At 43.2% G+C, this 16,715-nt stretch overlaps 1 protein-coding gene across 1 annotated transcript in view; it reads left to right on the top strand.

Moving 5' to 3' along the window:
* Window positions 1–239: 239 nt before the first annotated feature.
* Window positions 240–16,715, top strand: part of LOC126336621 (rho GTPase-activating protein conundrum) — a 210,807-nt gene continuing 194,331 nt past the window's right edge. Inside the window, exon 1 of the mRNA XM_050000497.1 lies at window positions 240–403. The gene's annotated coding sequence lies outside the window, so the exon portion shown is untranslated. The remainder of the gene's footprint in view (window positions 404–16,715) is intronic.

Genomic DNA, 16,715 nt, shown 5'->3' with positions numbered 1-16,715 from the left:
TCAGCACCGCGTTTGCTGAGTAGTACCTGTGTGCCCTGGCCGCTTGCTGAACGCGTTGCGTCATGACCCGCGGCTCAGGTAAACAAGGCACGCTCCCTGCTCCATTGGGAGGGAGAGGGGAGAGGGGGAAGAGGGGGGCAGCAGAGGGGAGGTAAGTGCCGCGGGAGGGTCGGAGGGGGGGGTGGCTGTGGCTGTGGGTGGGGGTACCCCCTCCTTCTCAGCGGGAGGCAGCGCCGGGGCGCTGCAGTTGACCAGTGAGTTTGCTTTGTGTACGCGTGTCTGTGCTAAGCGCCAGTGTCGGTTCAAAAAAGCTTACACCAGTGCTGTACGCAGTCGGTGAACCCCTTCACGCTATTTGGAATACGTCAATGAACTTACCGTGACGAACAAAGCGACGCAGCAAGTAAGTAACAGTGTCAGAACTCGTTTATGTACATAATTCGACGATCGAGTTTACAACATTTACGGACTCGGTTTGCATTTAGCCATGTAAATTCCATCGCGCGATGAAGTGTATTGTGTGATGTCTTGGGGAAGAAATCGTGCAGGTGGATTTCCCTCAGCGAGTAAAAAAAAATGACCACATGCAGCGAGTTGGCCGCGTGCGTGGTATTTCTCGCAGGTGGAGAGGCGGCAGTATGGGTGACTCTCCGGAGTTGCAGCCAGCCGGTGGCTGGGTGGGCCACTTAACGGACCACCGGCCGTTGGAAACGCCTTCTCGTCTGTTTGTGTATAGATGTAGCGAGCCAGAACCTCAGTGCACAGCTGAGCCAAGCGGTTTCCTGCCGTCTGCACGCTCTTTAAATGTCACGACAGCAGCAGCTGCAGTTTCACAAGATCCTTGGCGTCACCGCTTTATCCAGTTCGCAACAGTCCTCGGTCACCGGCGTCAAATTCAGGAATGGGTCTACATGGACGAAGAAACTGGATTACCCAAACGATGTTCTGTGTTGTGAAGCTTTTAAAGACAATCATGTTTGTTGACAATTATGTCAACAAAAACTGCTGCATGGATATATTTTTTATCATCGATACAACTTTCGAACAAAAGACCATCTTCAATCGGTACATAGATTTACAGAAACAAACCATTTCTATTGATTTGACTGTGAGGATTCGAAAAGTATTATTATGTAAAAGAAAACCATTCTATTGCTAATATTTCTCACTGATTATTTTGGCGACCTGGTTTTTTTTTTTTTTTTAGATAGAGTAGCATGGAGAGCTGCATCAAACCTTTCTCAGGGCTGAAGACCACAACAACAACAACGGGTTTCTTTAAGCTAACCGGCAGGTTAAACCTATATGCTTTTCACAGCAAAAGCTAATAGACCGATACAAAGGTGAAAAAAACAAGTGGCAAGAAAGTGTGATTTTCTCACGGATATAGTGGTTACTCTTATCGGAAGGGGGGTTACATAAATAAGTTCTTGGTGTAAAAAATATGCACTGGAGTTGTTATTGTCTCAAAGGCCTTCAAGGAAGGTCCCTTGCAGTCAAAAAGCTTCTTGGTGATTAATACTGATCAGCGTAACAGGTCACATTACAATTTTAACTGTTACTTATTACACAAGGCGTACGGGGGAGTGGTGTGCGACATCAGGGGGTTGTGTATGTGTGAACAACAACTGCGTACCACAGTTAACAGTCATGTTAAGTCATGGTTTCTGCCATTAGTTTGGACATTAGACACGTTACTTCCAAATAGACGTGACATATCGATAAGGTCGACTTTTTGCGTATTGGAGAACGCAGCAATCACTTTATGAACTGTCACATACTAAGTGTATCGCACTATCTTCATTGCCTTTATTGTTTCTACTTCATAAGAGATGTAGAGTGTAGTCGTTTAAGTTTTGCATGTGAATGCCTGGTTATGGGAGGCCATTCCGTAACCGCATAGTTTAATAAACATTAATTAAACCCCTAATATAACAGCCGTGTTGTTCTTAAAAACTAGCGCGTTATAGTGCTTGTGGTACTGTAACGGTTACAAAGAAGGCAACACAGCGCAGTTTCATGTAGTAGTGGGTTAATTATACCGGCGTGGTGTTTATTTATTTCTTAAAAAGAATTTCATTCCTCTTACGTGAGGCACATTCTTTTGTGGAATATAGTTTTCCTGTAGAGTGATTTATTTATGACTCAGGACTGTCAGGGAAATTGTGAAAACGCTCTCCAGTGTTTCAACATGCAACGACAAAGCATGCGTAAAGTTTATATTCTCCAGTGCGTTCCAGCTATGCACGAACTAAGTTCCATTCTAATTAACTCTCATGCTAGGAATGCGGTGCTCAAATTATTTAGTTTTGTCTTGGTTTTTTGGGAGATGATTTTACAGATTGGAAGAACTGCCATTTACTATATGTGACGTTAAAACTGCGTACCAGATCAGGGTGGAAGCCAATCATATATCTTTCTCGGACGTTCCTTTATCAGTTGAGCCAAGCAGCTACAGTAACGAGGCCGATTCAGAACTTTTACTTCAAAAATTGGTTCCTTTCATTTCCTTTTTAATTGGCGAAGCGTTGTATAAGAAGAAACGTTACCAGGTTCGCGTCCCGTTCCGGCAAAGTAGTTTTCACCTAGGGACACAGACAATCAACACTGCATGTAGCATACAGGAGTGAAAGAATTCCTTCTCAATTGCCGTACAGATGGGAAATAGTCTTTATGTGTTAACAGGATGACTGGCTGACCTGTGTTTTTTGTAAGGGGTGCGCCAGTTACATTTGTCCGTGTCGTTGTTTTAGCTCTTATGTCATGTTTCAATCCCTGGTCGACCACCTGTCACCCTTTTTCCGTTGTGTTTGGGCGTGTGTGATTGAGTAATAGTATGAGTTAATGCGAGTCAGCTGGGAGTGAGTGCATAAGAGTCGTTTTTTTTTGGGGGGGGGGGGTTTCATTCTCACTGTGTGCAATAATTTTAGCGATTTTATCCACATTAGTTTCTTTTAGCATGTGTCAGGCCGCTGATAACCTCGCCGTTTTGCGCTCCTCAAGTCAAAACACGCACACATACACAAACACTCCCTTGATGCGTGCTTTTTAAGGGGATGTTCATTCACGATGTCTCATATACAGTCGTCTCTCGATAATTTGAAATTCAAGGGACCCCAGAGAAAGTTCTAATAATTGAAAGTTCAATTTGATTAAAGTATGATTAAGATGTAATCAGGAAAAAATCAAGATAAAGTGTATCGTTTGTAAACAAACTAAAAACATACCTCTGTAATTTCAATAACATTTGTATTTCTTTACAAAGCAGAAAGAATCGACTTAAATTGAAACCTAAAGGAAATTTGTCTTTTATACGTTTAGTTAATTTTTACTTATTTTAGATATGAAATGAAAGATAAGTACAAACTTCCAAAATACGTAACAAAACTTCAGTTTTATTCTGCACAGAATTCGACGATATTTTCCTACTTCAGTAGCTTCCAGCGTATTTAGCCAATCACTTTTCTATTGTGACCAATGCCAGTAATACATCGTCATCATTACGTACATCTAACCATGTACACGCGCAACGATTATAATGACGGCTTTGCCTCTTTTTGAATCACAGATGGAATCGGCTCTGCTTGTTTCGCTTTTTGATTGTGTTCGATTTTTGCCACTCAGAACAGTTAAACTTCAACGATAGTCAGAGCATCGCAAACTGCACATGATCATCAAACCGTACGTAATCACCAAATGTCACGTTTACTCCTAATTCATCAAACTGGCTGTGTGGTGATCAAACACTTGTGCTTCTTTGGAAGTACTTTTGCAACTGATATCCCGTAACACATTACTCAGTGTAGACACAGGAGTATCGAGAGGAAATAGTCGAAACAATATTACCGAAACAATCGAATTACGGAGTTTTAGACCCCCGCTAACTTCGAATTATAAGAGTGTTTGCGGGCGATCTGACTTGACAATCGCTTCGATTTATCGAGTGTGCCGAAACACATAGGATTTCTTCGATCTATATAGATCTTTGCAAAGGACTGAACAATTAGATCGATTTATACCGGTGCGAATTATTAGTCTCTTCCCGTTTCAGTGTTTTAGATTTAATGCTAGTGTTAAAATCACTGCCATTTCAAACAAAACTTTCTGCAGAATTAGCGTATGCCAGGATTATCTTAACCTTTTGCTTTACTGTAAAACAAGCGTCTTAGCAAAACGGTGGTTCAGTAACGAAGGTCTACTCGGAAACCAAGCATTTCGTGGAGGTATTGGGACACTGTAATCGTAAAATTGTTTCCTGGAGCTGCAGAAGGTAAAGCAGCCAGGAAGGTCGTTGACGTAATCAGAAATGATATCATGGGCTTATTGCTTTCTCACAGTCGTTTGCTCTTTTCTTTTATTATGATGGATTATGTCAAATAATGTGTCTCCTCACCTCATACTTACAGTTAAGCTAGAGACAATCTGTTTGCGAATTGGAGATAAGATAACCATCGCAAAAAAACCAAAACGCCATTATTTACTATCAATCCTCGGTCAACATGTCCACTGCATCCATTGTGACATCTTGTTTTTAACGTTTCTTGCATACCGTCAATGTGAATGTAGACTCTTTTTCCCTCGTACAATGTACGAATTTCCCACCCATCATACAAGTACACTTATCTCAAAGTTTGTAGCATAAGTTCTAATATTTTTAGCAAAGTTTATCGGTAGCAGCATTTTTCATCGTTTGTTGCACGGTACCGGTATATATAAATAACATGCAACGAAATGCTAGTCAAAGATTTGTCTATTATCTAATACAGCTTGTCTTAATTTTTCTTTCAGTTTTAGTTTGCGTTAGAAGAAGTCCGTTAAATATGGCTCGAACATGCAAATCGGTCTCTGTTGCAGATCAGTCTGCTATTACAACTTATTCCTCATCCATTTTCGTCGAGTTCGCAAAATCACAACCTAATCATTATCTTCCGACCCATTCCGACCCATCCTAGATTCGGGCTGCGCTGTAAGTCACTGTCACTATCCAAGTTTATCCCACCGAATTTGTTATTTAAATGTCTTCAACATCTGAAAAGCTGCAATAAGCATTACTCCAAAGCGCAGTTATTTTTGTTGGTTTTGAAAATTCTGAATGAAGTGTGTTTTCGCATTAGAAAATTTGGATTACACAGAAAAACTTGTAACTTCCCATGAGCGGATAGTTACATGTTTTAAATTACAACTTCAAATTATAATAGTAGCCCTTTCTATAGTTACTGCCTTAAATATCAATTTCATAAACCTTCACTCAACCGACAACTACTTTTAAGCCTATATTCGATTGGCTTGATTGATTAGGTCCTAATGCAAATGATCCGTGAGTCGGAGTTACCGTATTTCATCCATGTAATAGATAATTTATTTCAAATTTAAATACAAATTTAACCACCTGATATATACTATTTATATAAACTTGTTTTATAATGTTTTTCTCTTAATTCTGTCATCCGAAACTTGTCGATTGTAAACATTTCCAACTGATTTTGGAATTTTTCCTCGTTTAATGTATCATATGTATAATAAATCGTGTATTAAACCACACGAACACTGATCCTAAATTGAATTTATCAGACCATGTCTTCTTATATCGAATGTCACGCAATAACTCGTTTGAGACTGGGGTATCTGCCTGTATGTGTTACAGATGTTGCCCACCAACATCGTTTACAAGTTTTCGTTTTTTGCTTTGTAAGGACAAAATATAATTATTTACCTTCAAAACCGCAGATGCACCCGCCGCGATATGTCCGTCAGACATTGTTGCGTTGGCTGTACACGAATTCAACTAAACATTGGCTCCAGTACATGGGCGCCATCTCGTAACTATTCGCCAATGTTGGTACGAATGTGTTGTTGAAGGGTAACAACATTAGTCGCTTCAGAGACTACCTTGATTATGCTGTGGTCATTTTTCGACATGTATCGACAACAATTGATTTTGTTTTCTTTGTTTATTCAAACGACAAAGAGGGGTGAAATAATAACGAACATCGAAGATGCACAGGATCCAAACTTCAGAGCTTTTCGTTTGTCTGGATTCTTTCGTATCAAACAACAACAATCACTTAGTGGCGGCGTCATTTGCCGAAAGCCGATTCGCAACGTAACTTCATTCCCATAAGGACACTTACAATTACGTGTATATCACTCTTTAACATGTCGTTCGCTTCATAGAAAAGTTATCACTATAAAAAGGAATACTTACTTTAGTTACTAAATTCTTTTGAACATGTTTTTCACAGTAGAGGTATGGATTTATGAGTTCCTTACAAAAAAGGTCCAAATCTTTAGTGAAATTATTGCTAATTAAGTAGATAAACGTATCTTACATCAACAAAACTGTTGTCACTTCCATAATTTAAATGTAGATGTAGCTAAATTTTCATTATCTAGTAATGAAGCACGAGTCCCAGCTTCTATTCGTAACTGACATAAAAGAAATTGCTCTCAATGAATAATTTCAGAGAACGATCTCCAGTAATGTAGCTACACACATATTTTTAAACTAGTCTCAATATAAACAATTCACATTCAGCTTTGATGAAGTTTCATCTGATCCATCACTCTATTTGTGATGTTGCGGTTATAACGTTGCTTGTAAAATTTTTGGAGGGTTAATGACTTTTCGTAATTGAGTCAGAATTATTCACGGCCACCAACGACGACGCTAACAGATAGATTAAATTTTCACCGGTTAACGTAGCAATTAGAGAGCTGTATTATAACCGCGGTAATCAGTTATGCGAATGAGAAAATGAGGAAATGTTTCAAATGAAGGTACGACGGAAATGTTCATTGTTTAACATACTGTATGAAGAAATAAGCAGAGTTCATAGCGCTTTCCTCGAAGTATTGTGCTAAGGTTGGTAGACTGTGGCACTCTGTTTAAGGATATTATGTAAAGTTTTTTTTTTATTCTTTCTTTTTTTTAAGTGCAAGCTTAACTGTTTTGTTTCACCAGCAGTGTTACAAATGCGTTCAGCTTTCTGTTTCGTAAGGTAGCCTAGGTAGCCTACCCTAGACGGGGTCGTATACGTACTGACTTCTTATCTGCTTGTGGCGTAGTGAATAAAGCGTCTTGACCCCGTTTATTACTGTCTCGTAAATTCATTTCCTTCGCCACCGAGATTACTTCTCACTGATGTGTCTTCCACATAATCCGGTGAAAAACATCTTACTCTGATGTAAATACGGTAATACTATATGGTATTGATAAAAAGTTTTCTTCTCGAATAATCCATCATCGTCAACAATAATCACAACATGTTTCAGTGGCATTAAGTCTAGAGGAAAAATAAGGTTGAGATTGTTTCTTTAAGATGATGCAGTACTGTTTGCTAAGTAGTACTAGCGGTGACCACTTGGTAATTTGTATTTTTTTTTTTAGTACAGTACGTTTTCTCTATACTCCGCTCTCTACCCTCACCAAATCGCGTTCTTTATCAAGAGGTTTCTTTTCGCAAACATGAATTTGATGAAATCTACGCTATACGCTGTCCAGTCACGTTAAGGTGACTGTGAAACGCTTGAACGCTTCCCTTTGCAGTCCGCAGCTCGTGGTCGTGCGGTAGCGTTCTCGCTTCCCGCGCCCGGGTTCGATTCCCGGCGGGGTCAGGGATTTTCTCTGCCTCGTGATGACTGGGTGTTGTGTGATGTCCTTAGGTTAGTTAGGTTTAAGTAGTTCTAAGTTCTAGCGGACCGATGACCATAGATGTTAAGTCCCATAGTGCTCAGAGCCATTTGAACCATTTTTTGAATGCCACGAAAACATTTCCCAAACGGTAACTGCTCCCTCCTACGTCCTGGACCCTTTTGACTAGTGTGACATGGTGTTTCCTTTCAGACGTTTCACGCTGACTCGCGTGATTCATTTCGACACCTGTCCTCACTCGGAGTGCGTCGAGTTGGGGTACTGGTGGGTAAATCCCAGCCTTCGTCGCCGACGAGCAGCAGTCAGCATGGGTACATTAAACAGGTGCCTGCTGCGGAGACCCATATGCTGCAATTTCCTTGAAAGCTAGTTGAGGAGACACTGTTGGTATCCTCTTGGTTCTTCTGGGCAGTCAGTTCCCTAACTGATGCACGTTTGTTCGCCCGTACACACTTCCATAGCCGTCGTTCACACCTGTTATCTATGATGCCCCGTGGTGTATCACAGTTGCCACCACCCCGGTTTTGGATAGGGTCATTTTGCCATGCTCAGTATTCTCTAGCCACGACTGCACGCGAACAGTTTACAAAGCTAGTCATTTCGGAGATGCTTCCAACCTTGGCCCGAAAGCCAATGATGCGCCCTTTGGGACATCAGACGCACAGGAGCGTTCGCGTATTACGATTATGACTGCACGTTTTCCCACGTCCTCAGGACACGTTTTATATACCCACCCCCACCCCCACCCCCATTGCTAGTGCTGCCACCTGACGTCTGTCTGTGGTTAGTGCATGATGACGTCGAACATAGGCGGCGCTCACATTAACGCGACTGGACCGTGTATATTTAATATCCAGTGGCGGAGAATTTCAAGGCAGTAAAATTCTGAATTTTGAATTTTTGATCGCTGTAAGACAACAATTACTTCATGAAGTAAGAACAGGTTTAAGATTGACAATGTGGGGGTTATGCTCTTGAACGCAGATCAAATACCAGCTGTGATTGCACAGAAGATTAGTAAGAACATATGCAGAGTGTTACAAAAAGGTACGTCCAAACTTTCAGGAAACGTTCCTCACACACAAAGAAAGAAAATATGTTATGTGGACATGTGTCTGGAAACGCTTACTTTCCATGTCAGAGCTCTTTTTATTACTTCTCTTCAAATCACATTAGTCGTGGAATGGAAACACACAGCAACAGAACGTACCAGCGTGACTTCACTTTGTTACAGGAAATGTTCAAAATGTCCTCCGTTAGCGAGGATACATGCATCCACCCTCCGTCGCATGGAATCCCTGATGCGCTGATGCAGCCCTGGAGAATGGCGTATTGTATCACAGCCGTCCACAATACGAACACGAAGAGTCTCTACATTTGGTACCGGGGTTACGTAGACAAGAGCTTTCAAATGCTCCGATAAATGGACGTCAAGAGGGTTGAGGCCAGGAGAGCGTGGAGGCCATGGAATTGGTCCGCCTCTACCAATCCATCGGTCACCGAATCTGATGTTGAGAAGCGTACGAACACTTCGACTGAAAGGTGCAGGAGCTCCATCATCCATGAACCACATGTTGTGTCGTACTTGTAAAGGCACATGTTCTAGCAGCACAGTTAGAGTATCCCGTATGACATCATGGCGGTGAATTGAGGAAGTACAGTACATATTGACGAAACTAAAATGAGCTCTAACATGGAAATTAAGCGTTTCCGGACACATGTCCACATAACATCTTTTCTTTCTTTGTGTGTGAGGAATGTTTCCTGAAAGTTTGGCCATATCTTTTTGTAACACCCTGTATACGATCAACAAAATTTGTTTCCATACTTTAGACAGAAGTGAAATATTATGTAGTCGTTGTAATTTAAATTTAGACTTCGAGTACAGTGTCGAGTGGCATCATGTTTAACAATATATCACATTCTTCCTCTTGCGTTGCGGCTTCTGTTGGACCATAGGTCCTTCTTTGATTGCATTTTTCTCCTCTCGGAACAGCTTCACCAGTTTTCTTCCGCTCTTCTTCCGAGATCTTCAGTAACCTCTTCTCTTGTCTGCTCCGCTGGTGACTATACTTTTCCTGTATCCTTCTCTGCCGTCGATCCCCGGTACATTGGCCAGTGTGTACCTGGTTCTCCAGTTTTCCTCTCCTTCCACCTTCATCCTCAATTCAAACCAATCCTTCTGGATATCAATAATCCTTTTGGTTCCTCTTGTTTTCCCTGTTGTTTTACATCTCTTTTCGTTATTCTGTCCACATTCATCCTGATTACATGTATGATTTCTCATCATTTATTTCCGATTTTCCGGTACAGTTCTTCTCTAGGTCTTCATATCCATGTCTTACCACATTTCCTCAGCATTTTCCACTTTTCTTTCCTAGTTATTCTGCACCATTTCTTCCTAGTGTTACCATCTCAGTAGTATATACTACCGCCTTCCTCCGTCGTTGTGTTGATCTTTGCCTCTGTAGATACAGGGTGTTTCAAAAATGACCGGTATATTTGAAACGGCAATACAAACTAAACGAGCAGCGATAGAAATACATCGTTTGTTGCAATATGCTTGGGACAACAGTACATTTTCAAGCAGACAAACTTTCGAAATTACAGTAATTACACTTGTCAACAACAGATGGCGCTGCGGTCTGGGAAACTCTATAGTACGATATTTTCCACATAACCACCATGCGTAGTAATAATATGGCGTAGTCTCTGAATGAAATTACCCGAAACCTTTGACAATGGTGCCTGGCGGAATGGCTTCACATGCAGATGAGATGTACTGCTTCAGCTGTTCAATTGTTTCTGGATTTTGGCCGTACACCTGGTCTTTCAAGTGTCCCCACAGAAAGAAGTCACAGGGGTTCATGTCTGGCGAATAGGGAGGCCAATCTACGCCGCCTCCTGTAGGTTTCGGATAGCCCAAAGCAATCACACGATCATCGAAATATTCATTCAGGAAATTAAAGAGGTCGGCCGTGCGATGTGGCCGGGCACCATCTTGCATAAACCACGAGGTGTTCGCAGTGTCGTCTAAGGCAGTTTGTACCGCCACAAATTCACGAAGAATGTCCAGATAGCGTGATGCAGTAATCGTTTCGGATCTGAAAAATGGGCCAATGATTCCTTTGGAAGAAATGGCGGCCCAGACCAGTACTTTTTGAGGATGCAGGGACGATGGGACTGCAACATGGAGCTTTTCGGTTCCCCATATGCGCCAGTTCTGTTTATTGACGAAGCCGTCCAGGTAAAAATAAGCTTCGTCAGTAAACCAAATGCTGCCCACATGCATATCGCCGTCATCAATCCTGTGCACTATATCGTTAGCGAATGTCTCTCGTGCAGCAATGGTAGCGGCGCTGAGGGGTTCCCGCATTTGAATTTTGTATGGATAGAGGTGTAAACTCTGGTGCATGAGACGATACGTGGACGTTGGCGTCATTTGGACCGCAGCTGCAACACAGCGAACGGAAACCCGAGGCCGCTGTTGGATCACCTGCTGCACTAGCTGCGCGTTGCCCTCTGTGGTTGCCGTACGTGGTCGCCCTACCTTTCCAGCACGTTCATCCGTCACGTTCCCAGTCCGTTGAAATTTTTCAAACAGATCCTTTATTGTATCGCTTTTCGGTCCTTTGGTTACATTAAACCTCCATTGAAAACTTTGTCTTGTTGCAACAACACTGTGTTCTAGGCGGTGGAATTCCAACACCAGAAAAATCCTCTGTTCTAAGGAACAAAGCATGTTGTCCACAGCACACTTGCACGTTGTGAACAGCACACGCTTACAGCAGAAAGACGACGTACAGAATGGCGCACCCACAGACTGCGTTGTCTTCTATATCTTTCACATCACTTGCAGCGCCATCTGTTGTTGAAAATTGTAACTACAGTAATTTCGAAAGTTTGTCCACCTGAAAATGTACTGTTGTCCCAAAAGCATATTGCAACAAACAGTGTATTTCTATCGATGCTCGTTTAGTTTTTATTGCCGTTTAAAATATACCGGTCATTTTTGAAACCACCTGTATATTCTTTTTATTGTATACAGGGTGTTTCAAAAATATTTGTACAGACTTTGGAGACAGATTCCTTACACCAAAAATGTTCATATCAACATATGTTTGAAAATCCTTCGTTCTTGTGTTACAAATATAAGTTCGTAATTTAGGTGATTCAAATGGCTCTGAGCACTATTGGACTTAACTTCTGAGGTCATCAGTCCCCTAGAACTTAGAACTAATTAAACCTAACTAACCTAAGGACATCACACACATCCATGCGCGAGGCAGGATTCGAGCCTGCGACCGTATCGGTCGCGCAGCTCCAGACTATAGCGCGTGGAACCGCTCGGCCACTCAGAATAAATGCTCGAAATTGCCTCCAAATCGGAAGTACGGAGGTCGGGGGAACGTGTAGGCCATTGAACTGCTCGTTCTCTACCTGCTCACCTCATACCAGCCAGTCATCTCGAACATTCAGAGTGAAATATGCTGGAGCTCCGTCGTGCATAACCTACATTTCTTATGTACAAGGACACATCTTGTAATCTAGTAGGTCTTGAAAGGTGTTCTGAATACAATCTCTGTAGGACGTGCTGGGAGAATGTATGGCTCTAACAGACAGCCATTTGCAATCCCAACCTACATATTAATCCTGAGCTGAGGATGGTGTACAGCCTGTACTGTAGCATGAGGATTGCCATAGGCCCATATGTGTATGTTGTGGAAATGTGTTATTCCATCTCTTCCAAACGTTGCTTCATCTGTAAACTAAACTGAAGAGACCACGAAATGATGGGCAGTTTGTGCTACAAACATGTGCAAAAGTTCTCCCGTTGTTGGTGATCGGAAGGTGTAAACCCCTACACTCGTTGAAGATAATACGGATACGTAAGTTGCTCGTGAAGTATCCTCCAACCCAGGGCCACTTGTTTTGCGCGGATACCTGGTTCTTCTTCAACATCTCGTAGATCGTGCTCATCCTGGTCAGGCGTACGAGTAACACGTAGTCTTCGTCGACCAATAGCCTGTGCTACTACGGGTCCTGCCTCGCTAACGTGACGATACACAGCACCAAAGACTGGGTGACTCGGCTGTCTTCGGTGTGGGGACGCCGTCTGGTGTAACTTTGCAGCCTCGTGTCCACTACCATTCGGGCAGGCGTACCTAAAAATTATGTCTGCCCGCTCACGAAATGAAGTCCCTGCCATGTCTGAACGGAGCACCCTCAGCTGCAGCACTACCTATAGTACATGTGCACAGTGGGTGCGTCGAAGATAGACGAATAGGGAGCGTAAGCAAGTCTCCCTGGCAACGCAAAGCAATCTATTATACGAGTGCGATGAATCAGACGGGTGTAAAGATAAAAGAAGTTTTTGGGTTGTGTTGGGTTGAACTTCAGATTTAATTAATAACCTGAAAACGAAGGAGTGTCGGTAATATGTTCGCACGAACCTTTTTTTTGTTCTGGTATTAGGGAAAGTGTCCCCAAAGTTTTTAAAAGTATTTTTGAAACATCCTGTATATCTCTGATTATACAGATGGCGTGATCATCCTCCCTGTTATTCTGTCATTGCTCCTGTTCCTTCCTGCGATATATTCTCCCAAATATTTTCAATTCATCCATCTTTTGCTCAGTATCTTCTAGTGTTTTCCAATACCCGGTTTTAAACAGTGCCTTTGTCTTTTGCTCAGTCGAACTCTTCTGACCATCTTATTTAGGTTTTCAAGTCGTATCCCTGCTTCTTCTTCCGTCTCACTTATTACCGTTATGTCGCCAACAAAGACTATACATTCCACTAGGGCTCTGTTGTTCTTCTTGTTCCCCACGTGTCGTCTTTGGTATTCCCATTTTCTCCTTTATTTCTCTCCACTTCGTCCAGTTCTGCGTTGAACAAAATTAGGTACAAAACATCTCTTGTTTGATACTGCTCTTGATCTAAAGCTCCTCTGATTCTGCTCCTGTGAATGTCCCACTTCCCTTTGTCTCTGCGATAATGTGTAGTATTTAAAATAATTGTATTTATTCCTAATACCACATTTTCTTTTCAAAAAAGATAAAGTCGTATCAAACCGAAAGTCGGTGTGAACACCACAGGGGTTTACCAACCACTATCCGCTTGGAAGTGGAAGTGGTACGTCTTTGCCTTCCGTCGACCTTTATAAACTGACTTCACCTTCCAGTTAAAGAGAAACCATTATTTCAAGGTGGATTTCAAAGCACATTGCAGTTTAGTTTCTTCGCATATACAAATAATCTTCAGAGATGAGAAAAAACGTAAGTATGTGGCCGACAGGGTATTGATTCCTGAGCCCATGAATTTGTCATCTGATACCTGCAGTTTTTCTTTTCTTTTATCATCCTTTGGTGTCGTGAAATTTTGCTCGTCTCTATACGATATGATTTTCTTATCCGTTACATCACGGCTGACAACTTTAATAGATTTTACTAAATGTTCGGCGTAAAGATGAAAACAGGTATGACATCTCCAAGAGTTAAATGACAAAGTATTCCTCCAACCATTTTGAAATCATACCTTGAATTATAGAATTCCTGTAGTGCAGCGACAATTAGTCTGCAACAAATTTAAAAAAATACCTGTTTACTTGAGATTGCCAATTTCAAAAGCTGAGTATCGTGCAGTCGTACTCACTTTGCACAGGCGGCGACCGAGTTGGTGAATACGGGTCAGACGAAAAGACCGACGTCGCTTTCGAGACAGCGCAATTTTGCCGCCGCGTCGCTTTCCATCCCAGCCGTCACCGACGCGGCCGCGGTTGTTTTCCAGGGAGGCGCGACCTTGCGGCCGACATCTGTACGGCGGCTGCCGGTGACGCGCGGATGGGGCTCGCGACACGAAAACAACGGAGAAAGCCATCTCGCGCCTCGCTATGTGACAAGCGTCTCGCGCGCTCTTCACCAATGCACCGAGGCGTACGTACGCCCACCAACTGAGGGTATCCACCTCATATGACGGTGCAGGTGTATTAAAGTGACCGTGTCAGCTCTTTCAGCCAAGGGATGTGCGACGTTGGTGAATCGTCGGTGCTGATTTCGATTTCCTCAACGACGTCGAAACCTCGATAGCTGATAGTAATCGACCTCAAAACATTTTAATTGGTTTTATAAAACACAGATCTGGAGATGAACATTATAGAGCGTAACCGGTAATCTGTGAACAAAAAGTTTGTGACCATAGACGTAAATTAAAGGAAAATTATTAAATAATTAATAGACCACTCCGTCTACAGCCACAAGTGGCCCATCTTGACGATCCGACCGCCGTGTCATCCTCAGAGGAGGATGCGGATCGGAGGGGCGTGGCGTCAGCACACCACTCTCCTGGTCATAATGAAGGTATTCTTGACCGAAGCCGCTACTATTCGGTCGAGTAGCTCCTCAATTGGCATCATGAGGCTGAGTGCACCCCGAAAAATGGCGACAGCGCATGGCGGCCTGGATGGTCACCCATCCAAGTGCCGACCACGCCCGGCAGCGTTTAACTTCTGTGATCTCACGGGAACTGGTGTATCCACTGCGACAAGGCCGGTGAAATGATTAATACACAGATGTGCAAAACTTAAGGGCGAAAGTAACTTTCGCATAATAAGTTACTGGCCAGTAATATAGATCGATGAAACTTTGACCATTCAGGCAAAGAAAGCTACCGCACAGTAGAGAAGAAATACGCAGTGATACGAACAGAAATGGCATGTTTATTCAAAGGTAATTATTATCCTGCAGGCATCGCGGTTGGTGATGACCTCTCGAGATTGCAAAAGGCGGACATGGTACATAATAAGATGTGATAACCACGCACAGCAGTGCATTCTCTGCAATATACTTCGATGCCGGCCACAAGGATGGCAAGGAGTTCTTGTGTTGGGGCGTTCCATGCCTCCATTAGCGAGGTTGAGAACTGCTCCATGATTATTGGTGCATGAGTACATGATCCAGTAGGTGTCGAGGGGATGTAAGTCGAGGAGCGAGCTGGCCAGTCCATTCGCCGAATGCCGTCTCGTTCTAAGAGGTCCTCCACCTGCGGTGTTCGATCGGTCACGCATTGTCATCCATAAAAATGAAATCAGGGACGAAAACACCCTTCAAAGGACTCATATGGGGATGGAGTACAGTGCCACAATAACGTCGACATATGATCCTACCGTGCACCAGGATTTGGAGGTCAGTACGCCCACGCAACTTCATCCCTCCCCAGATTATAACATTTGGACTATTACAACGATCACGTTCGACAATGTTCTAGTGCATCTCGAGGGTTCGTTATGAATCGCATTGCCTGTTCCCAACTATCGCCATGTGAAGGAATGTCCAGAATCACAACTATGGCCGAATCTACTCTCGTCCGAGATGAGAACGTTATGCCACTCCTAGTTGGTCCAGGCCCTATGACCTTGGCACCACTACAAACAGCGCCGCTGATGTGGGGGTGTCAATCGAACACAACGTACAGGTCGTCGGGCAAAATGTATTCGCAGTGCCACTGTGGAGCGTGAGGTTGCGTGCCTTGCAGTCCTGTTACTTGTGTCTGCGGTGCACCCACTGTTTGACGGGGGTCCCTCCTTGTCTGCTGCACAACGTAGCAGTCATCTGCTGGTGTAGTTGACCGCGGTCCTCTCATTCAGATTGCAGTGCCTATGGCTCTCCAACCACATGAAACAATGAGTCGGCCAGTGTGGCAGAGCGGTTCTAGGCGCTGCAGACTGGAACCGCGCGACCGCTACGGTCGAAGGTTCGAATCCTGCCTCGGGCTTGGCTATGTGTGATATCCGTAGGTTAGTTAGGTTTAAGTAGTTCTAAGTTCTAGGGGACTGATGACGTCAGCAGTTAAGTCCCATAGTGCTCAGACCCATTTGAACCATTTTTTTGAGACAATGCTGCGAGCATACCGAACGACTGGACTACACTCGTCATAGTTGGTCCGTTTCCCAGTTGCCCGACGGTTCTTCCCCGTGTGAAGTAATCCAAATGTTGTCTCCGGGCCATGTCGTAATGAAGAACACCGCGCACCGTAACTCCTCCCTGACTGACACATACTGTCTTTTCC

Source organism: Schistocerca gregaria, chromosome 2 (assembly GCF_023897955.1).
Source record: "Schistocerca gregaria isolate iqSchGreg1 chromosome 2, iqSchGreg1.2, whole genome shotgun sequence".
NCBI classification, from domain to species: Eukaryota; Metazoa; Arthropoda; class Insecta; order Orthoptera; family Acrididae; genus Schistocerca; species Schistocerca gregaria.
Note: the sequence above shows the minus strand (reverse complement) of the source record. Positions and strands in the feature narration are given on the sequence as shown.